This window comes from Neopsephotus bourkii, unplaced genomic scaffold, assembly GCF_033783945.1.
Source record: "Neopsephotus bourkii isolate Nb327-2 ecotype Australia unplaced genomic scaffold, CSIRO-AGI_Nbou_v1 NB_1765, whole genome shotgun sequence".
Lineage (NCBI taxonomy): Eukaryota > Metazoa > Chordata > Aves > Psittaciformes > Psittacidae > Neopsephotus > Neopsephotus bourkii.
Window position 1 is genome coordinate 6,029,065 of NW_026902239.1, and position 23,909 is coordinate 6,052,973.

General features: G+C 39.8%; 1 long non-coding RNA gene across 1 annotated transcript; it reads left to right on the forward strand.

Moving 5' to 3' along the window:
- The first annotated feature begins 527 nt into the window (after positions 1-527).
- LOC133225722 (uncharacterized) lies at positions 528-19,425 on the forward strand. Its single transcript, XR_009729251.1, has 3 exons — positions 528-553; positions 18,709-18,839; positions 19,170-19,425. It is a non-coding gene; the product is annotated as an uncharacterized LOC133225722 (long non-coding RNA).
- Positions 19,426-23,909: the final 4,484 nt, after the last annotated feature.

Consider the following 23,909-nt stretch of genomic DNA (forward strand, 5'->3'; position numbering starts at 1 on the left):
TTTGTCCATGTGACCTGAACTGTATGGCTTACCCTTCATTTTTAACTCAGAAAATAGAAAACTCAAAAAATAGGGGTTCCTGAAAAATGTGGGTCATATTCCTGTGAGCACCAACCTTTGCTGAAAAGGTCCATATACTAATAATTCACTTTGTAGTAAGACAATCTTCACTAAGGTCAAAATAACACTGGAAAAAAGATCATACTTAAACTGAAGAATAATGTCAAGTAGGGGAATAAATATAGACTGACACATAAATTACAACCACAGTATATGGATAAAATCAGCAATACAATGTGATTTATGAGAGTACTGCCTGTGATCTCATGATTCAACAGTGTATATAATTATAATAAAGCCAACTCTTCCAGAGTGACCTATTTGGAAAACATATCGTTATTACTAGGTTGCTAGTGCACTCACTGGATGTAAATCAGTCTCTTCACTGTAGGTGCTGATGCTAGCAGTTCTGGACATGACAAAACTTTATGACATCAGAGCATCAGCAGTCCTACCTGCAGTGTTTATTTATCCAAGACTGCTCCCAAAGATGGTAAGTTTCTGCTGTCTTAGTGTGATGTTCCCCTTGGTTTTCCTTTTCTTTTACCCCTCACTTGGTATTAATTATCCACTGCTTTGTATGTCATTAACTTGGCTTCTTCCATATGAGACAAAATCAGTCATGTTCAAAAGATATTTAGTTGTTTTTTATTATTATTTGCTGGAGATGTTACAGAGTTTTTAGCTGATGTCAAGGCAGTGAAGCAGGCAGCCCTGCTATTTTATTACAGTGTGTTATGTTTGAGAACTGCTTTCGTGAAGACCTGTACCAATGATCATCTAAGGCAATGATGCAATTTACTGCTAGAAGGCTTCCTTTTACCAGGGCACAAAAACTCAACAATTACTGAAGTTTAGCCCATTCTGACAAGACAGGTCACTGGGATGAGCATCCTTGGCTTGACAGTATTACAAAGCTTAGGCAAGGGTCTATGTAGAGATCTCTGTGTTTCATTTTTATAGGTGAGGTCTGCAGGGGGGATGATCAACCCAAATACACATTTGTTGGAGGGCTGAGGCTCATATACAGTTTAGCTATCAATGGCGTCGATCTCATCCATGCTAAAAGATTTTCTTAAATTGCTCTGAATGTGTGCCCAGTGCTAGCACAAGAAACAACTCTGTGTACATAGCTCAGGGAATCAGTCATGTCACCAGTATCGCACCAGTGTCAAGCAGAAGGTAAAGGAGATAAGAGTCCGCAGCAACATCCAGACAGGGTGTCTTAATGATTCCCACTCTAACCTAAGAAGTTGGCAGTAGATGCTCTCCTCTCTTGGATTTCAGATCCCTCTGGGTAGGTGAGAGATAACTTGTCATGGCTGGGGAAGGACATGCCCTGAAATGCATCAATATGCCCATGGTGTCAATTTGCCCTCTTAACTCTTAGGCTTATGCTGGTGATTCCCAATGAGCTCAATGATTCAACCCAGGAAATAAAAAAAAATTAGAAAGGTCATCCAGTATTACCACTTTTTTTATGCTCCTGAGACTCTGGAGTTGTGTTATCACCTTCATGTGCTGTGGTGAATGGACCCAGTAAATAACTTACATCGTGCCCTAATGAGTGCTTCCAAAGGATGTCAATTTAGTTAAATTGCAAGACAAAGACATAAAGGGGACACCATCATTCTCTAATTCAGAACAGTTATAAATTTGCTAGTAAATTCTAGAATGGTTTACAATACTGTGCTTTCATTTGGATGTTCTCAATTATGTCTACCATTAAAAATAAAAGCTATTTTATCATCCAAATACATCCTCATCTCAGTTTCCAATTGCATGCTAAAAAGAACTCATAATTTCCTCTTAAAAAAACCTGAGTTCTTAGGTGCAGAAAACATCCTTCCTCCTCCCTGTATCCCCATAACCCTCTCGCTGCCTGTTATATGGCTGGTTTCACTGCCCTCTCGGTACTGGTACCAACTAAGCAGGGCAGGGGAAAATGCAGCAGCTTGAACTTGGAGGGCTTAATAAGTGACCTGCAGGCTTCATCTGCATCGTTTTACATCCTTTTAATTTTGTTAGAGGCTGTAGTGGATCTCTTTCTTACAGCCAGTATCTTGGAAAAAGGAGTTGCGTTTTTGTTTTTCTTGAAAAATTTCACCAGTGAAATCCATGAAAACAGAGAAGCTGTAGCTAGAGGAATCTAATGAGGAAAACCCTAATATGGCTTCAAAAAACTTAATTTGCTGCCCCACTCCTTCCTTTTTTTCTTGTTTCATGAAAAAAAAAAGTTATTTCTTTCTTGTTCTTGTTCCTAGTACTTTGGTTTAGAGTGATTTTAACTTTTTTTTAAAGGACAGCTGTGTATCATGCACTGAAGGTTAAAGTTGGGCTTGAGCAGCTTACCCTCCAGAATGAAATGTAAAGTGAGGATTTTTTCAGCACAGAGGCAAGTATTTTATATACTGTGATTTTTGCAGGAGGTTACTTTTTTTTTAAACAGTTCATAAAGTGACTGTGTTATGCCTGGAAATTATTTCTAGAAGTCAACTACTAGCTACTTTCTCCCTCCAGCTCTCATATATACTTTCTTTATAAGTTTAGTGAAATAAATACTGCTGAAAAAACATCTTTTTGGCTTCACTAATAGGAACACAAGAACAAATTAACTGAAGGTTAGTGAAGTTTCACTGTGTTACCCATGGCTGTGTCAATCTTTCTAGTCTGGGAATTTTTTTATTTCATTTTGGATATTGTGATTTTCTTTCCCTTACCTTTTCAAACTTACTTCCAGCAGCACAAGCTGAAAGCTAAAGTACAAATCTTTGAATTCCCTGTGAAAAAGGTCATCTTGTTTCCATCTTTCTTTTCCTTTCTAATGATGATGATCTCACTCCTTTTCTGTAGTTGAAAACCACACTTGTGGCTACCAATCAGTTGCAGGCTTTCAGCCAAGCGTCACTCACATATTCAGCTTCTGTGCCACTAATGATCCCTAAAACCCCTTTGGGGTTACAATATTTACACCTTCACAACTAGATAGCTAAGGAAAAATAAAGTGGGCAAAGCCTGCTGAATTATTTTGGCATTTAAACTACTTTCCTGCACTCGGTGCAGGCATATCACTTCCACTCTAAAAGAAAGTTTGTTGGTAATGAAGTCATCAGTGTCTCATGTCAGTACAATGCACTGAGCTGTCAGAAGTTGTCTGGTGGCTCTTGCTCCTCTCCACTTTCCTTTGTCACTGTTATTTTGAGTCTTCCAACTCCTTTCCACTCCGACAGTCAAGGCAATTCAAAATAAAGGCTGTTTCACAGGCTCCAGCTGTGCTACTGAGATGTTCAACATCTGTTATCCCAGGCATTGAACTGGATGAATCAAAACATGATAATACAGCAGACGGAAGCGCAAAACTTGTGGAAGGGTAACAGTTCTTAAGGTTGGAAAGAGTGCATCTGAGAGGGACAAAGCACTTGCATACTGTCCATAATCCTCATTTAGTAAAAACCTGGTCTAGAGCACGTGTAGCCTTCTGTGATATTTTCTAATGAACAAAGGCACATCTGAAACTATCACTATCAACACAGTCTTAAATTTCTCTTTCTTAATTAGAGTAAAGTAAGCCAACACATTTGCACATGACTTCATATAATCTGTGCAGCGTTCTAAGGACCTAATCAACATTAACACAGGAAATTTTGAGAAACAGCCAACAGAAAATAGAGTACCAAGATTAAAAAAAAAAAAAAAAAAAAAGGAGAAAGATTATCTAAAGGAAATTTGGGGGTCACGAAATAGCAGCAAAACCAATTCTGTTAAGTACTTTTTAGACTTAGAGAGTTACAGTCTTTTGAGAGATGGGAAGCAAAAGAAATTACAAAATCATGTGCTTAAAATGATGCAAAAATAAGCAAGAAAGTGTTGAAATGAGAAAGACTTGTTTTCTACCTGCCACATTGAATGTGATTCCCTAGATATTCTCTTCTGAGAAGGAATCAAAATCCACATGGTGACTTACTGTCATAAAAGAATATAATTTGACACAGAGAGATACTTTGCTGTTTCCATTATGTCCTTAAATCAATTTAGAGCTGCTGCAACCTGCTTTGTCCAAGGAAGGATGTATTTCTCTGCAAGTCTTGTTTCTTAGCTTTATTAAACTGTAAATGCAAGAATCATGCATGACCTGCAAGGGATATAAGGTCAGCTGGGTTACATCACTATTGGTATGTGAACCAGCTGTCAAAAATGCAATAACAATACACTCTGGGAGATTATGGAGGACTCTAACATATGCAAAGCACACAGAGTGATTTTTCAAAGAGGTGTTCACTGTCAACAGTGTTGGAGACCAGAGCTACTAAATTCCTTCAGTGGCTTTTCAAAACATACCTTGTAGCGCTAAGGCACAAACAACCTTCTTAATTCATCCTTTTCATTTTAAAACCACAATTTTTGTAGGAAGTTATTGACAGTTTCAAGTCTGTAAGTATTTGAGTCCTGGTACACAAATTCTTGGTGCTTTTCATGTCGTATTAAGCATTATTCAGAAGTCTGTGCTACTTCTGCAAGTCCAGTATTATGAAACAGATGACATCTCATTGTTAGTTCACCCAAAATGCGTGACAATTTGTGATGTATTTGCAAACAAAGTGCTTTGATCAATCCTACAAAGACTGTGTAACTAAACTAAGAAAATTCCTCCATGCTACTAAATAATCTAGTGTAGTAACAATAATAATAACAGAGTGAAGAGTTCTGCAAAAATTAGAAGCCAAAATAGAGAGCAGATGTATTAATATGGCCAGAACTGAAAAGGCTTTTGTGATTTTACGTTTCACTGGCACATCATGCAATGTCAGTCATTAGCTTTTGCTGAGGGAAGTACTCAGTCGGTGCTGAAACTCAAATTCTGTGTAAGTCTTTGCAATATGATTTTGCTACACGCTAACCATTGCTTCAAATCAGTGGTGTTACTTATGCGCTTAATTACCCACTTGAAATGAAGCTTTAATATCTTAATCACTGATGGACTCTTAATTCAACTTCCAGTTGATTTTCAACTTTCAACTTTTTGTCATTTTCATTTGCAATCGGCCTCATCAAGATGCTTTCTTCTGCCTTTTTCTTTGTAAATATAGTAATGGTAAAGACACAGTACAGTATATCTTAAAGTGCTATCCAACATCTATTGAAATCCTGATCTTTAGGGCAGTGTATTTCCTGTACACACGTATCTCTCTAGCAGCTGTTCCCAAATATATTGAAGTCTCTTATATTCAGGCTTTTCTCACTGCTTTCCCATGGCTTTCTTTTTTTCCTACTGACAACCATGTCACATAAAAATGTTGTCAGATTAGCTTCTAATGGCTTTGAAATGTATCATAAGAGTGGAAAATAGCATTTCAAGAGGCTAGCTTGTTGCTTACTTTAGTCTGGTACTTTTTGGCAAACAAGTTATGAAAATGAAACAACTGTAAATCTTTGAATTGTTGTTGTATAAGTGACACAAATACAAACCTCTACAAGAAGTACACGCTTGTTAAAAAAGTATTTCAGATACAAAATGGAGATAGTACCCTGTGTGTGCACAAAGAACTAAAACTTCTAACAAGGAAAATCCATGCCTTTATCAGACACCTCAGTTTAGAAACAGCATAAAGCAATTAAAAAAAACACTTTTACCACATTAATGATTTTTAGCTACAAAGGCTACAGTAGGAAAATAATTGTCAAGTACTTTACCTACAGTAATGTATTAGAAATTTTAGATCCTCTATTTGAGTAGCAGTGAATGAATGATAACAAAATGCAAGGCATTAGTTGTACCCAATAGTTTGTAAATACCATGTAGAATCAACTGCTGGAAAGTCTTTGGTAAATATTATAAACAAAAAATGTATTTGTAGAAATTAGGCTGACTTACTGGAAGAAAGATGGGTTACATTTGTAGGTATTCTTTGCAAAGAATCATTCAACAAACTGTACCATGTGCATACTCAACATACATTGCTAATGTTTACACAGCAAAGAGATGTACTTAGGAGAAAACGAAGTTTTGTAATACATTTGTCATTCAGTTTTCTTTGTCAAATTATTAAATGTGATATACAGGATTAATTTTAGAAACTCAAGTTGGATAGCTCCACCACAGAACACTGGAGACTTTTCTTTCAAGTAATATACCTCAAAGATGATTTCTTCAAAACTGAATGATACTGACCTTATTTTCATATCATTCTTCCTCATTATTCCCTCTTCCATCATCATGAAATCCCTAGTTCCTTTAGCATTTATCACTTTTCCAGCATTCCAGTGTGCTGTTGTGTTCCCTTGTTAATCATCACCTAGATAGGCTACACACCGCTAGCTGTTTTAGGAGTGTCTGAAGTTTCTCACTGTAGTTTCTTTTCCAACAGCTTCTTTTACCAAGAAAAACACTTCAGGTCTTAACTCTGGAACTGGCTTTCAAAAATCTTGCTTTGTCCCAGCTTTTCAGTAGTGGCAATACCGCTTGTAAATACCACCGTAATTTTTCCTAATGATAAAAAACTGAAGTCTTTAAACAGAGATTTTCAGACTGGACTCCATCCTACATGACTCAGAGAATACTTTTAAGCAGATAATAAATTCAGTGAAATATGTCAGAAATTTTTGTATAGTAAGGAGAAGATTAGTATCAAATGATGAGACTGCTTTTGGCCAAATTTTGGGGAAAAAAAAGAATATGTTAAAATACTGAAAATTTTTCTTCTGCACAGTATTTTTATTTTCAGAATTGTCCCAATATCTAAATGGAACTGCAAGGAAGAAGGAAAAAGACTAAATTATCCTAAAAATGATACAGCAGAGGGGTGAAGAAAACTTCAAAGGTTTCTGATATGAGTCATGTGAGATAAACAGCTAAAATACATTCCCAAGGTTCCTAATGGAGGCCTGATCTAACTTATATGTCTCATACATTTCAATACTTCAGCAGCAGGAATGCATAATCCTCAAAAGTCCTTTGGGAACAGGAGTACTGCACTCTGATTTTACAGATGAGATGGTGGGGCAGAGGAGACAGTATCTCTTGGTTCACAAATGCTGCCACTGATGGAAAGACATCAGTCCTTCCTTTCTCTCATGCCACGCCATCACTGCCCTTCTCTGTGTGCCAGTAGAAGCAAGCACCCATGCCACCACCAATCAAATTCTAAAACAGAAACCTTCCTGGGTTAAAAATAAAATATTTTCTTCTTTTGTGCAGGGGGAGTTGGATGGGGCATTTTCAGCATGTGGGTGCCCTGCTTTGGGGTCACCATATGGCACTTCTGCTGCTTTTTGGTGGCAGCTCTGGACTTCCTTAGTATAGAAAAAACTACTAAAGCCTGTGTGGACCATGTTCTTGGTGCAAAGATATTTCTTGTAAAGCAGGGAAACTGCAGCTGCTTCTCCCAGTCTCAAGGCACTAACTAACGACTGGATCAGCCTTCCCTTCAGTAGTGAGCTGGGAACCTCCCTGACTTATAAGTTAATAGAGCTACAGAGCACCCAGCAGTAGCCAGCAAAAATTTATTAAGTGCATAGGTAATATGAGTAATCTTATTAACGTCTTTCCAGGAATAACTCTAGCATTACTTAATTTACTGTATGCCAATAATATTTAAACAAAGATCCTTAGATGATCTGTCTTATTTTGTTAGTAAAAGCCAAAAAAAAAAAAAAAAGGACAAAGGGGAAAATGGAGCCCGTTACAGGAACTGCAACTGGAACTGTTTAAAAATAATGGAATGTGTAGCTGTGGGTATAGCCTACAATGTAAAGTAGCAGCAGTTATAACATTTCTAGGGAAGAAAGAAGGGTGGGCTGAAAAGAAGGGAGTATATGCCTGCCAGCATCTTGTTGGCACATACATCCACAGATGCAACTCTTCTATCTTATGTTAAAATTGTGGCCATACAACAGCCCCCTGCAACAGTACATCTGCAGAGTGGGTTTTTTTTTTACTCTTATTTAAGCTCTGCATTTTACTCCATTCATCATGCCCGCACACAGACTCTGATGTTGTCAGGCTCTGAGGGGTGATGAACTTGAAGACGGAGGTTAAAGGCAGCTTCTCACCTTCATTCAGCCTTCTCATTTCCCAGTCTACTGCTGAAGACCTTGCTCACAGGCACAGAGGCTTTTCAGAAACAGCTAGACCTCTTGAAGGCATCACATTTGTTCCTTGGTTATTTGTTCCTTGGTTGTTTGCTCCTTGTAGTGACATTAAGCTAGAGAATCCCTGTCCATGAACATCACCACCTACAGATTCAAATTACTTCATTTGAAGTGATTACGGTTAGGCTACCTACCTCAGCCATTTAAAGGTGATCAGAAGATCCCATCACCCCCTGCCTCCCACTTCACTTCTCGTGTCCCAAAAAGACACTGTTCCCCAAATAATTAGGTTTGGAATAACTCCACTTACTGAAGGGAGAAAAGATTAGGGGAGAAGCCCTGTGAGAGCCAATAGAAATATCCACGGGAGCACCAAACTAATGAGGATTCATTAGCTTGGCAGCCTGGCTCCTCTCACCTTGTCTTGGCTAAAGCTGGTACTCAAAGCTGAGAGCCAATATACTGCCTGACTCTGCAGTGAAGACATGCTTAATGGGGCTATTACATTTTCCACATAAGGGAAATCTACCACTATTTATATCCAGCTTAGTACTTCAGATTCAGGCAGAATACTTCTGAAACTACATCCATCCAATATTAATAGCATCTGTCTCGCAGATTAACTATCACATTGTGTTTTTATTTAAACATCATCACTGAGCAATCACTCACTAAATTATTTAAAGGAAACAACAAAAAATTGTTTTAAGGTCACAAGAAGGATGTCAGCGGGCCAGTATTACTAAGCATTTTAAAACCTGGAAGATTTCATTTTAAGGAACCGCAATAATGCTTTTCTTTGGCATATGTAATTCTATATTTTATATTTATGAAGATGGACATTTCTGAAGTGTTTAATGAGCAGCAATATAGCTGCTCAGTTAAAATGCAGAGCCTTATACTATTTTTAATATTATCCAGTAAGTAACTCAGTGCCATATGCTTCTGTAGTTTGACTGCCAAAGAATGCAGCAAGTTGCTTTGGAGGCTGCCTCCAAAGTCCACACCCCAGCCAAAACCACGTCTGTGGTACAGAGCTATTGATGTCCTACCAGCATGGAACATAAAAATGGCCCCACAGAGAAGTTACACAGAGGCTCTGCTGACTCCACTGAAAGGGATGTGGCTTGGAACAATGTATGGAATTAGCACAAAGCTTAAATACTAGACATGCTAAACTGGAGAAAAACAGTATCTTGCAAACACTGAGGTGCTTTCTCCTCTTGGTGCCAGATGACCTTTGTTTCTCAAAGCACAAGCCGCATACTAAGCTTTTATGTGCCGTCTTAGGGTGCATTAAATGTTTTGGATTGGGAAATGGCAAGAGAGCCACGCTATTTTTAACTTCTGCCACCTAGCTCTCTTCTCAGCAGGTATAGGTGGCTGAGGTAGAAACGGACACATGAAGGTTAAAGAATGGAAAAAAAAGCAAAAGAAATTATCATCAGCAATAAAGTATGAACAAGAATGGAAAATGAAGATATCTGTTAGCTGTACATGTGCATTTACTCTCTTGTCTTGCTTTGTACTATATAGGTTATTTTATACAACGTTTATCCGGTACGGTATCTAAATCTTTAATCGCTTATCATACTGTGTCAAGATTGAGCTCCCATTTTGCAGTCACTGAATTGCTTCCATAAACTGTAGCAACTAGCACTTCTATTCCCATCTTATTTTTTTTAACACTATGCAAAATAGATCTGCTGTTCAGTAATCATAAGGAGCCCACAAGAGTTCCAGCATTTTCATTCAGCATCTGGGTACTCATTGATCAGCCTTGCACTACTGGGAGCAGTTCTCATGACATCGTCACCCTGCAAGGAGTGCAATGATCAAGAGACTCATTACAATAAGAAATTGCTTCCTTTCTAAAGGAGTTCATTTTGCTGTAGTATTGCTGATTTGATAGTAGAAGTGTGAGGTAATGAAGGCTCTGAGTTCAAAACCTTGTTGTGTTTCTCTGGCTGCAATAGCTGATCTATGAAAGACAGAGTCTCTCTACAGGCTTTGCTTTGTTAAATGAAGACAGATAAAAATCTTTTCTCTCCTGTCAACAAAATAGTGGAACCTCCTGTGTTTAATATGATAGAAAACAACAATTAAAATAAAGTTTACCCCACACATACACCAGTCTTAGCCTATCTGGACATTTTCTATACAATTTAATATCTTTGGCCTAAAATCAGTAATGGTTGAGAAGGGACATAAATGGAAACAAAGGAGAAACAAATCTTAAACAGATGTTAGGAAGCACTCCCAGCACAGGAGAGCTGATGTGCTGAAAAGCTACCTGGGGGAAGGACATTAAAAGACACTTCTCAAGAAAGCCTGTGAGGAAGAGCAGAAAGCTTGACCAAGATACCTCCTTGTCCTCCACACCTCTCACTTCACCATCTCAGGGGATTCTGCTTTTCCTACACAATGTGATTCTGTGGCCAATTCAAGCCCACTTTAGAACAGAAGTAAAAAGGTGAGGGAGAAATTTTGAATGAATTTCAGATTAAAGGAATAAGGAATGAAAGAACTGTTGTGCTCTTTCCTTTCTAACAGAAAAAAGCAAATTTAACCCAGGATGGTATTCTGAAGCAATAAATCCCACCATCCAGTATCCACCCATGCCATTAGTACACTGTTCAGTAAGCAGGTAATATTCACAGTCTGGAGCATGCATGGCAAAAGAATCTTTAACCAACACTGATGACCATGTCAATAGCTACACAATTTACACTGAACTTTTTAGTATTGTCTCTAAAATGCTAAAAACACTCCCTGTTGAATAGGGCACCCACGAGGATTAGCCCCATGCACCCCATTCAGTTATCTTTATGATTAACACAGTACTTTGCAATCATGGAGATAATTTTCCAAATCAGGGGAAAAGCAAATCTATTAAGGGGGAAAATGAGTCAGAAGGTAACATGAAGTTCTTTGTCAGGGACCTCAGGATTCTCAGTCCTTGATTACCACCTTCGGTGTGCTATGGTTATCTTCTCAAAGAGGGAGTTTGCATGTTTCTGTCTCTTTATAAAAAGGATGTAAACACGCAGGGTAATTAATTTCTCCAGGAAACTCTGTACTGAGTGGTTCAGGGGAGGATTTTCAATTCTTCATACTTCTAAATCCTGCAGTTGCTCCCCAGACCCTGTTTGTTAGTACCACAGGACATGAATTAAGGACAGTGGTGATGAGGGACCAGGAGGTAAGCTATGCATTGCTGAGACCAGAGGCAGTCTAAATAATGAAGCTTCAATTACACCATGGCACTTGTGACATGAATAACTAAAAGGCATCTCTTACAGCATTTTTCTTCAGCAGATGCTCCAAAAGGCAAAACTATAATTTCCATTTCAAACATATAAAGTCTGCATTCTTCCTGACCTAGGAATACTCTTGTCTAAAGTACAAAATTCTGTGCTACAGAAGAGTTGCAGCAGAATTCAAAGCCAAAAAAAAAAAAAACAAACAAAAAAAGAACTTTTTTGTGAGGAAACACAGTTATTTTCTTGCTGAGCTAAGCCCACTAAGCAAAACATTTGCATTACTCACAAATCAGCAAGCAGCCAACATGCTTAGAAATGAAACTAGTTGTGTCAAACCTTCTGTGCACATCCTTCTTTGTGACTGTCAGTGCAATGAAAATCATTTGCAGCTGTCATGTGAGTGGGTAACACAAATGATGCCTGCAGGAGATATACTCTAATTATGAAATGTTAACTTTTTGTGACAGATAACACGCATGCAGCTAGTCAAGTAACAAGGGTGTGTTGAAGCAGGCTTTGCATATACACGATATGATTCCCCCTTCAGTAACTACATTCTGGATAACAATATTAGTTGGCTTCCAGTTTCTAAAAATAAAAGTCTTACTATTTGAGGTTTTTTCTAATAATAATGATTATAGAAATAATAATTCTAATTATTAGAATTATTTACAAATAGTGTGCATGTGCTGCTGGCTTTTTTGGTGGTTCGTGTTCAGACTGACTTCGTCCTACTTCCTTCAGACTTCTTTTAGTTCATGCTCCTCCTCTGAAGTCTCATGCATGTGCCTATGACTTTAATGTTATTATTTTTCCTTGTTGTTTTGTCTTCTGAGCCAGCATATGCTGACTAGTAGGACAGTAAAAGGTTATAAGGCCATAGTTCTTTACAGGGATGCATTTTTACTGCTGTGATGGCATGGCCTGTTAATCTCAGGATCATCACATGTTCTGCTCTTTGGAGAGATTATTTTGGTTTGTTGGGATTTATTTCATGTTTACTGCTCCTTCGGCTGGATGCTTTCTTGTTAAGCCATGCTTTGCTTCCTCTTACTTGTGGAGCAGCTGCCAGTTAGGCCACTTGTTATGTCCTCAAGCTTTTGGCTTTGCCGTGTTTCCCCAGGAAGCTCCTGCTACACTGCCACTGCCTGGCCTTACATGCCCCCACCTGTCCTTAGTCTGAGTTAGCTGTAGAACCTGAATCTGGCTGAATTTCAGCATGTTCAGTATATCTACCTGATGTCTGAGCTAGTTCCTATTAGTCTCTTGGGGCAGGCACTATCTTACCACTCTTCTCCATGGGGAGGACAATGTGGAAAAGGTGGCTTGTGAACAAACTGCCCTTCATGCTGGATTTTCTTAAGTAGCCAGTAACATAGCATAAGCCATTATGAGAAACCTTTGGTTTCCTAGCCCCAAGTCTTACTTGTGTGCTTTCCAGACAGTTTAGCTTCCAGGCACTGAAGTGGTAAGTGGCTATAAATGTGCAGCCTTTCCCCCTGAAAGTGAGCCATGAAGATCTGTGCAGGGCATGTCAATCACTGCAAAATCAACATGGCATGGAGGATTTTCTCTATGGCAATACACATAAGTTAGAGTTATTGCTCTAGCACAAAAAGTAGTTCACAAAAAGGTGTTAAAGATGGATAGCTGGATTTCACTGGCATAAAATGTATTCATGCAAGCTAGGCTGTAGGCCAGCTCTTCACTGAAACTAACCAAAAAAAGGGCTAACAACATCTGGAATGGAATAAGGGTCCCCAGATCTGCCTTCCTTGCCTGCACAAGCTAACTAAACCATCGTAAGAATCCCCAATAATCATGGCAGGCTGCTGCTCCTTCCTGTAGGGTAGGCAGAAGATTCACAACAGCAGAGAGGGAAATGATCTGCTGCCCATGCTTACAGATATCCAGCCTCTGTAACTTCAGGAAGCCCTCCTGACACTCGCTCCCTTGTTTTTTAATTTGTATAGGAAAGCCATGTGCTGTCCTTTCCCCCACAGAATGAAGGCTGCAGCCTAACAAAAAATTAGTTACTATTTTCAGTATGTCCCGAATTCTGTCAAGTTGCATGAAAACATAGTGAAAATGTGGAGAAGGATGAGGGAGGCAACAAACCCGAGGTAAGCAAGCAAATAAGCAAGCCAAAAAAAAAAACCAAACCCAAGTTAATGTGCAGTGCCCTAAATCCACTCTCTAGAGCTGGTTAATCAGGGGTCTTCAGTTTTTCATGTTCAGTGCCACATGGCGTATGCGAGCCATGACAAGACTCTTAGGAATCAGGGAAGCTGGATTCTGGCTGGCATATGAAGTCATTCCTGAAGTGCCACTGCCTGTGACACGAGGGATGGTTCCAACATCTTTGCTTGCCTTTGGGACTTTTTTGTAACAGGTGCAGGAGATGAACTTCTCTTGCAGCCTTCCTGGTGAGTATGAGAACAACCCGCCACCAGTCCTGGATGCCAGATCACAGATGAAGGTGGCTTCTCTCATACTAGCAGGACTCGTGGCATTCTTGTGAATGAGCTGCAGGGACCTGCTCTTCTGCAGAAGGAAATGCTGAATGCTCTGATTTACTGTCACCATGGGACTGGGAACATAAAAGGTTTGACTTTCCCAGCAGTTCTGTCTTGGCACATGTACTCCACAGCATCCTCCACACTGAGAACCACCCTAAATTGCAAGGCAAAATGCTACGGATGGGACTGGAAATCTGCTCTGTCTCTAGAGTAATTTATGTGCCCCAAACCCTGCAGTGACCTGACTAATTAAAACAATGGGTGAGAATTAGCTCCAGCTCAAATCACATCTCCCATGGGAGGAAGCACAGACACTGCTGAGGCAGGTTGGTTGGGGTGGGGTGGTGGGAGTCACAGTGCAGGCTATGGTATTGAGTGTGTAGCAGGAAGCCAATATCAGCCTGCAGGACCATCACTCCTCACATCCTCCACAGTTCCCCACCCCAGAGAGGGGCAGATGTCCTCCTGGTCTCTAGAACCAGCCAAGTCAAGTCAAATGATTGAGGGCAGGCTTAGATAATGGTACACAGAAATGATTCACAGTTCAGTTGTTTAAAAGGTTGAAGTAAAAGGGGCAAGCATGTAGCATTCCAAAGGGCAGATAATAGCACTCCTCAATAGGTCCTGCGGTTGGTTAAATACATTATTTATCTCGTCTTCAGTTTCTGTTAGTTGCTGGAGTTATGTGACTTACTTAAAAAAATAATATCCACAAAGCACTTACAACTATTTTTGTCACTTGGTGGTTTTTTTGACAAATACCTAGAAATAAGGCTTTTGTCTGGAAAAAGGGGGTGGAAGCAGAGATTCATTAGTTTAAGTTTTCCCTTAAAAATATCTTGCACCAGATGCAGGAAAGGAAGGAAAACTGCCTAGAGTTTGTAGCTGTGAATAATTTCCATAACTACAGAAGAAATCCAGAAACAAGCGTATGGGCCTCAGCAGACTGAAACCCACTTACCAGTCTTTCATCACAACTTCTGCACATCTTGGATGTGAGAAGCAACATTCATTATTTGAATGTTGTGCAGCATTTTACAGACTTAAGGGCTTATTTCCCCCTGTCCTTCCTGAGAGTCTTCTGAGTTACAATAATGGCTTATTATTTGGGCAGAGAAGCATTCCTGAAAAGTGTTTTATTTGCTTTTGCTCATGAATCACTGATGGAAACGAACAGCTGGCAAATTAAATCACTCTGGTACTCAGGGGCCAGGGGGAGAGGAAGATGCCTTCAACTTCAAGAACTGTTTACATTTCTTTAGAAAAAGAGTGGGTTTTCTCTCTTCTGTTATATACCAACCTTGGTTCAACCTTCGTCAACCACATTTGTTCTTCAGGATTCGTGTGCATGGAACAAAAGGACGATAGAAAATCCAAATGGCAAGGGGCTGCAACTAGATTATCTTAAGGTTCTTTCAAACCCTAACTATTCTATGATTCTATTATTCTATGATTTGGTGTCCTGGGTTCAACAATAGCAATCATTTTTCTCTTTCTTAGTAGCTGGTGCAGTGCTGTGTTTTTGACTTGCAGCCTGGAAACAATGCTGATAACACCGATGTTTTTAGTTGCTGCTCAGTAATGTTTACTCTGATCAAGGACGTTCTGAGTCTTGTGCTCTGCCAGGGAGGAGGGGAATCTGTGAGGAAGCAGCGACAGGACACCTGACACAAACTGACCAAAGAGGTATTCCATACCACAGCACATCATGCCCACTATATAAACTGGGGGCAGTTACCCGGAAGGGTTAGATCACTGCTCAGGTCGGGCTGGGTATCGGTCGGCAAGTGGTGAGCAGTTGTATTCTATTCCCTTGTTATTTCCCTTATCATTATTATTATTGGTGGTAGCAGTGGTTTGTGTTATACCTTAGTTATTGGACTGTTCTTACCTCAACCCATGTGAGCTACATTCTTTTGATTCTCCTTCCCATCCCTCTGGGAGCTGGGGGGAGGAAGGGGAGGAGAGTGAGAGAGCGGCTCTGTGGTTCTGAGTTACCAGCTGGGCTTAAACCATGACATTTGGTTACAATATATTTTTGTCTTCTTAATTGTTTAAACATGGCTCCATACTGTAGCATGGACTAGAGCTCACCTGGTTGTAGCTTTGAGGCTACAACTGGAGGTCTTTGTTACAGTAAAACACTGAACTTACTTAGGCTTTATTCATAGTATGGAGATAGCAGCTGCATTAACATACATAGGTGTCCTTGTTAAAAAAAAAAAACAACACAGAAAAACAGGTTTGATTCATATGCCAGGTGCTGTGTAATTTTTTGGTGTCACAGGCCTACTGCATGGGCATTTCTTTTGGCTCTGACAGTATTTGATGCTGCTGGCATATTTTAGCAGCTGTTATCAGTAGGAGTGAGCTCCTGATGGTCCACAAAGTAGCAATAGTGAGACACTGAACTCACAGCCTGAAGGCAAAGCTTTATGAAAACCTTTTTCAAAACTTTTTCTTTTCCTCAGTACTGCTGAAAATCAATAAATTACTCCTTATTAGCAGATATTAAGAACTGTTACAAAGGATACAATAATCTGATAATACTGACAAGTATCTTGTTGATCTATTAAATAGCTCTGAAGTTGGTCTCATTTATAACAGTGCAGATTGGATGCAAACTGGGCAAACTGCGTTGTGAAAAAGGATTTAACTCTTTGAAGTGGGGTAATGGGTTCAAACTTAAACAGGGGAAGTTTAGATTGGATATAAGGAGGAAATTCTTTCCTGTTAGGGTGGTGAGGCACTGGAATGGGTTGCCCAGGGAGGTTGTGAATGCTCCATCCCTGGCAGTGTTGGATGAGGCCTTGGGTGATATGGTTTAGAGCAAGGTGTCCTGCCCATGGTAGGGGGGTTGGAACTTGATGATCTTAAGGTCCTTTCCAACCCTAACTATTCTATGATTCTATGATTCTAAGTGTCTCTTCTCCCCACTCCCAAACATGACCAAAGGATTTTAATAATCCCAAATTCACTGCTGTTAATGACAGATCAGATTTGGAAAAATTATTAAAGTTGGGGTGCTTTTCAATTTTAACTCTTGCTTTTATAGCAAGTACATATTTCTGATAGTGAGATTTAGCCCTTCTGCTATAAAGTAAGACATTATGGGAAAGAAAGAGGAAAAGGAAAAAAGAAAGAAAGAAAAAAGATTTCCTGAACTCCTTGTAGTATTCCCAGAGGACACCTCAGCATCAACTGGAAAGTTTCACAAGCTGTCTGTGAACATCAGAGAGTAAAGACTCATTTGGGCTGTGGCTTTGGTGAGTCAATCTGCTCACACTTCATCAGGAGTGTCAGGGGATCCTGATAAAATGACAATGATGCTGTGCACTGGGTAGAGGAGAACATAAATAAGCTACCTAATTCCATTTCTTTTAGCATTTCTTTATATCCATATGCTCAAATCATATCACACCAGCCAGCCTTTGTACTCAGAGAATTCCTCTGAATTGGATTAGGTAATATATTGAAAGCCGTATTTCTTGTAGTGATTTTGAGTTTTGTGAGTGTGTGTGCATTATATCCCTGTAACTGTGTTTGCATGTGCAGAAAACATTTAAAAGCTGATTCTCACAGTCATTTTGCTAGAAATCAAGGTCATCCCCTGCAAGTCATTTGCTATAAAACCTTGTGACAAATAGATTAATTTATGTGTAAAAATACAAGAGTATTATGGAAGAGACATTAGTTACCCTTTTATTTTAACACAACAGAGTAAACAGCCAGCAGGCAGAGCACTGCTTTCCCTGATGAGAGATCCATGCTAAATCAAGGATTTAATTAAACTTTGGATATCTCTCCTTTCCCACTGGAAAAGATGCTACTGACAGCCACTAGGCCCTGTGCTGCTCTGAGCTGCTGAGCAGAGGGCGGCACAGGAAGCACGGCATACCTCTGAGCACAGATTAGAACACTGATGAACCTTGCTCCAGTTTCAGATACAGGTATCCTATTTTATTTGGCTTGCCTAGATGAAGAACATCAACAGTAAAAAAACTAACTAACTTCTAGAACAATATCCCAGGGAAAGAGTAGGTCCTTCAGCACCATAAGCTGTGCTCCTCTTACTCTGCATAGCACAGCAAATGTAGTGCCCATACTTGTTACACTGCATATAAGAGCTCTTCATGGAAGGCCTGTTTGTCTGAAATACCTTTAAAATACCTGGTGGTTTTCATGTTCTTCCAGTACACACTGGTCAGTTAATAATAGTCATTTTGAATTCCTTCTCTTTACTGCTGGCCATGAGAATACTTGCATACAGACATGTACAATACTGCATGCCCAAATGGCTTATACACTAGACAAGCATTTGCAGACCTAATACCCTGGACACCACTTACTGTTGTCATTTATTTATCACAAGTTTTTGCACATATTATTTCATAAATGTATTTTACACAACTGCCTGCTCCACAGCTTTGGCTCATGCTCTTCCTACATCGTGGTGAGCAGCTTTTTCCTCCCTTGCAGTGCCTGCCCAAGAAGGGCAGTCATTGACAGAAAACCAGGGTCAGGCATATTGCCCTTGGTCCATGTACTTGGAGCTGGCACTGACCTTATAAAAACAGAGGAAATAAATATAAATAAACAGGAAGATTTTTTTTTTGTCACCCCCTCAGGCTCTTTGATAACTGTACAGTTGCTAGATCTGATGCGAAGGGGGAGTTCAGAAAATGCAGTTGGGGGTTCCAGAGAAAATGGGGCCATCCCATTTGGGTAGCAGCCCACTGTTAGATCAAATTATGCTGATCATGAAACCATATCCGTAGACAGGAACCCACAGCTGCAATTGCAGAGAGAGTCCTTGAGCATGCGCGAAGCAACTGGAATATTCTGGAAATGCAACTGGGAAAATTCAGGAGTTCACAGCTGAGCATGTGCAAAGCGCAGCAAGTCAAAGGTCTGCAAGTTGGCATCACTTGGGGAGCTTTTTGTGTGGATGCCAAAAGGCAGCACACTGCTGCGACAACAAATCTTATCTCTATCAACTTCAAACCCTTGTTCCAAAGCAGGGGATAATATATTGGTCAAAGAGAAGGCCATGAAGGTATATTTTGCCTGAATAGCTGGAGGAAAACTGAATTGTTTTTACTACCACTTCCCTAGAACACTCATTCTGATATTAGGTCTTACATGGAAAATTTTATCTGGAACAATTCAGTTTAGGCAACAGAAAATTGTATGACTGCAGAGAGAAGTGATGGCTGATCTACCTGCTTTCACGTTTCAGATGCTGTCTGCTCAGGTCTGCAGCAGTTTTTGGTTACCCTTGGCTTTGCACCCACCTGCTTGAGCTGCTATTCAGCATCAGCTTCCAGAGACGGTTGCTTACGCAATGTCCTGTGGGCCAAAAACCTCAGCAAGGGCAGCATGTTTTCCTGGCAAGTCATATCCTCCCCCTTCAGGTGATGAACCTGAAGGTCTCACAGTAAGTCAGCTTTTGTCAGGCTTTACATTTGTAGCAACTGAATTTTTCTTTATCCTTCTCCTGAGTTCATTATGCCATGCTTCTCCATTCCTCATCCTCTAAAGCACTGATCTAATAGTATTTTATCATGACCAGGGTCACTGAGTCCAATCGTTAATCGAGCACTGCCAAGTCCACCACTAAACTATGTTCCTAAGCACCACATCTACACATCTTTTAAAAACCTCTAGGGATGGTGACTCCACACTTCCCTGGGCAGCCTGTTCCAATGCCTGACAACCCCTTCAGTGAAGAAATTTTTCCTAATACCCAACCTAAAACTCCCGTGGTGCAGCTTGAGGCCGTTACCTCTTGTTTTATTCACATTCTTGTCCTATTCTGATTTCTTGTTACCTGGGAGAAGAGAACAACCCCCACATCCCTCCATCCTCCTTTCAGGTAGCTGTAGAGAGCTATAAGCCCCCCCCCCCCCCCAAGCCCCCTTTTTTCCAGACTAAACAAGCCCATTTCCCTCAGTCACTCCTCATTAAACTTGTGCTCCAGACCCTTCACCAGCCTTGTTGCACTTGTCTGAAGCCACTCCAGAACCTCAATATCTTTCTTGTTGTACGGAGCCCAAAACTGAACGTGGTATTTGAGGTGCAGCTTACCAGTACCGAGTACAGGGGGACAATCACTCCCCTAGTGCTGCTCGCTATGTTATTTCTGATAGAGGCCAGGATGCTGTTGGCCTTTTTGGCTGCCTGGGCACAGGCTGCTCATGTTCAGCCATCAGTCAGCACCCCCAGGTCCTTTTCCACTGGGCAGCTTTCCAGCCACTCTTCCCCAGTCCTGTAGCATTGCATGGAGCTGTTGTGACCAAAGCACAGTACTCAACTTAGCCTTGTTGAACCAAGTATGCCTTTTAACAAAGTTAAAATTGTCTTAACGGGAATAAAATGCTCCCCACAGAACTATAAATTGACTTTTTAAAACACAGGGATACTCTGGAAGGATTTACTCATTTTCATTGAAATAGTAATATGGAGCCTACTGCCTTGCTCTCCCTCACAGGATATGATCAGTTTCCCATGAGATTCTTTATCTCATTAATACCCTGCAGCTACAGCTGTTCATTTTATGCTCCTCATATACATCCCACAGACTAGGACATACAAAATAACTACTGAGGCCACCCCTTGAGTATGAACAGACTGAAATGGACGCCCTGCTCAGTTGGAGGAAAGAGGACAGAGTGGACTTCACCACTTTTCCACGGGAAGTTTAATAGGTACTGTCCACAGCTGACCAAGAAGGCATGGCAGGACCAAAGCAGTGAGAGAGATCCTGATCCCCACCTCCTCTCTCCCTCATTATTATAGTTCTTGCCTCAACTCACACTCCTAGACCTACGTGACTCAAATATTTCAGTGTGTAATAGCATAAAGACAGTTCTGATTTGTGGGGTTTTTGTCTTCCAGTCTGAACTGAGAAATGTAAAAGGGGATTCAGGAGAGGAAATCCAGAAACAATGTGATGAGCCCTTACCAAATGCCTGACTGTCCTGCTCTCACTTACAGTAGGATCCCTTTACACTATCGTGCATGTAGAGTGAATGCAGTTGTGCAGAGAAGAGACATCTCATGGAAACTGAATTCATGTGATTGCTTGTTATATTTTCACTGAAACATGGTTAGATCACATTTTAGCCCAGACTTCTATATGGCTATTCAAGTAAGTACTATGAAACAAATATAAATGAGTAGGAGTTTACCATCTCATGCCTTAACCGGTTCAAGGAAACCAAAAAGAAAGCAATGGCATTTTTTTAAAAGCCATTTTTTCAAAAGCCATTTTTTCACTGTATCAAAGAGCTCTGGTTTTGGGTTGTCACAGAACTCTGGGGCAGCAGGCTGCATGATACAAATCTAGATGAAAAAAATACACGGGCAGGGGGATAGAGGAATTAAATGCATTGCAAGAACATTGTGAACGACTGCTATTTCTACAGAGAACATGGCAGGTGAATTTACCTTAATTAATTGTAGAGTAAAAATGGAGTGAGCCAGCATCAGCACTTGCAAAGTTCTTAAACACAGAATTAAATTTCTTTTGGAACACAAAACCACCTGAATTTCAGTGTTTATTCTGCTGTTGCAATGATGAAAGACTATAAGCATGCAGACTTCAAGTTGTCTGTAGGTACTTCTGTGGTTTGAACAACCTGGTGCTGAGTATATCAAAATCCCCATGGAGGTCTATAATCATCCTTCTACATACTTCATGTCTAGTATCTGTAGTACTTGGCAAATTTAGCACTGGTATATCCCTAGCATGCAGGCTGAGGTTTCAAATTACTGATGAGGCCTTTTGCTTCTTTAAACGTGGTACTAAGAGTACCTTAGAGTTCTGAGCAATATCACCCTTTTTTAGATCTGTTCATTCATCATAATACTGTGCCAAGGTTTGTTAGGTAAACTTGATTGACAGACACCCATCTTTATCCTCTGCATGTCTAGAGGTCAGCACTGGTGGAAAGTAATGCTTTTTTAATTAGCTGCTAAGGTATTAAATTTCCTTTGTGTGGATTGCATGTTGCATTCCTGTGAGTCACTATCTGAAGAGACTGTCTTTTCATTCACTATTCAGTATTCAGTGGAGAAGAGTCATAAAAGATTCATATCAAAGATGTTTATGAAAAGTCTTGGATCTAGACAACCTCCAAGTTTTCCAGCAGTAACTGTAAGACAAGGAAAACAGCAGCTTTAAAATGGCAGACTCCAATTCAAAGATGCACTTTACACTCTGCAGCAGGAATCACAAAGCCAAAATACTGGCTATAAATTGCAGATGCCATCTCAGGTTCTTCATAGATACCGATTCCACAGCTAGAAATACAAGCTTTAGAAAAATTGTGCTCAGAAAGGTACAACAAATTAAGTGTTCAAGATGACAGTGATCTGCTATTCTACTCAAACTGGATTTTTATTTATCTAATATCACCCAGTGCATAAACATGTTGTGGCAGGTATTCTAAAAACTACCAGCAAACCTCTAGCATGGCAGGGGTATTTGAGGAAAACACAATACATGTGAAAATTTATACAGGTCTGTTTCTGATAAGCTTACAGTAGACTAGAGATGAAGGGGAACTGCAGAAGAAATGGAACAGCAGGGTATCCATGTAGATTCCACATAGATGGGCAACATGTTCTTAAAACTTACTGTCATTTATCATATCAATACTGAAGTTTTTTTGCATTTGTACTTTGCAAAGTAAAAAATAATAAAGTGCTGCTACCAGGACTAAGCTAGCTTTATGATAAAACTTCATGTGAGACTCTGAGACTCCAAAATTCAAGGACTTCCTTAGTAGTAGTCAGCCAACTGCAGCTTAAGGGGCAATAGCAGGGTCACTAGTGGCAGCTAGCACTGAAGATACTCCTCAAAATGGGGTTTATTAGAACCACACATACTTAACGTATGAATGTCACAGTGAATTTTTGGAAAAATGTCCCCTTTCTTTTTTTGTTGGGAGTTCCACCTATAAAATGTTATCATAACTAAGTACTTGCTCCAGCAACTAATTCAATAAAGCTATAACTTAGGCAGGGACTCATTTACACTTAGATTATCCCTGCTACTCAGAAAAAGTTGAACAAAATGCAGCCATACATTCTGTGGATATAAACAGTGAGATCTGGCCTCAGTCCAGATGGTGTTATATCCCATAGTATGTAGAATTATGTGCATATGTTATGTGTAAACATTCATAAATATACTTCAGCTTTCCCTTCAATAAGCTGGCTCTGTAAGTATTTTCACTTGAACTGGGGAATTGCTACTTAGAATAACACTTCCTAAGATAATGTCCCAGTGAGACAGAGAGGCATAGGCTCATGATAAATCTTGCTTGCACACAAATTAGTCTGTCTGTGAGGGAAAGGGCACTGCAGACAGGACTGGAAACACTCTAATCTCCAGCTAGCTCCAGGTGGTCTTAGCCAACTCATTAGCTACGGTGAAGAAAACTAAACAAAAATGCGTAATAATGGCCGGGATAATCAAATAACATTGCAAATAGGTTATTTTGAATCAAACCTACAGGCTGCTCAGAGAAGCTTGTAAATGACTCTCTGTTTCCCTAAGCATTTTCTGTGTGAATAATCTCATATGTTATGTGTCATGTGTGAAAACTTCCATAAAATATTCTAAAGTTTCTCTGAAGTTGAATGTTTTGCCTCGGTTTTTTCTTTCTTTTCACACATGCACAGAGTCATAACGCTTATTAGTAGAATCTATGTGCAAAAGTCTACGTAAGTTTAAGAAGTTACTTTTGTTTGCATGTTTATAAGATGTATAAGATGATGAGAGAAGAATATATGGAAGGGGAAACACTTTATTAGAGATAGTTCAATTGGTAAAACATAGAGATGATAGTTTTCAAAACAAGAATTATGAAAATATTTATGCAAAAGGAGAAAACCAGACTGAAGCCTCAGCTTCTCTGTTGTTTTTATAGGACATTTAGAATTTTAAATTTCTTTGCAATGGTTTCAGAAG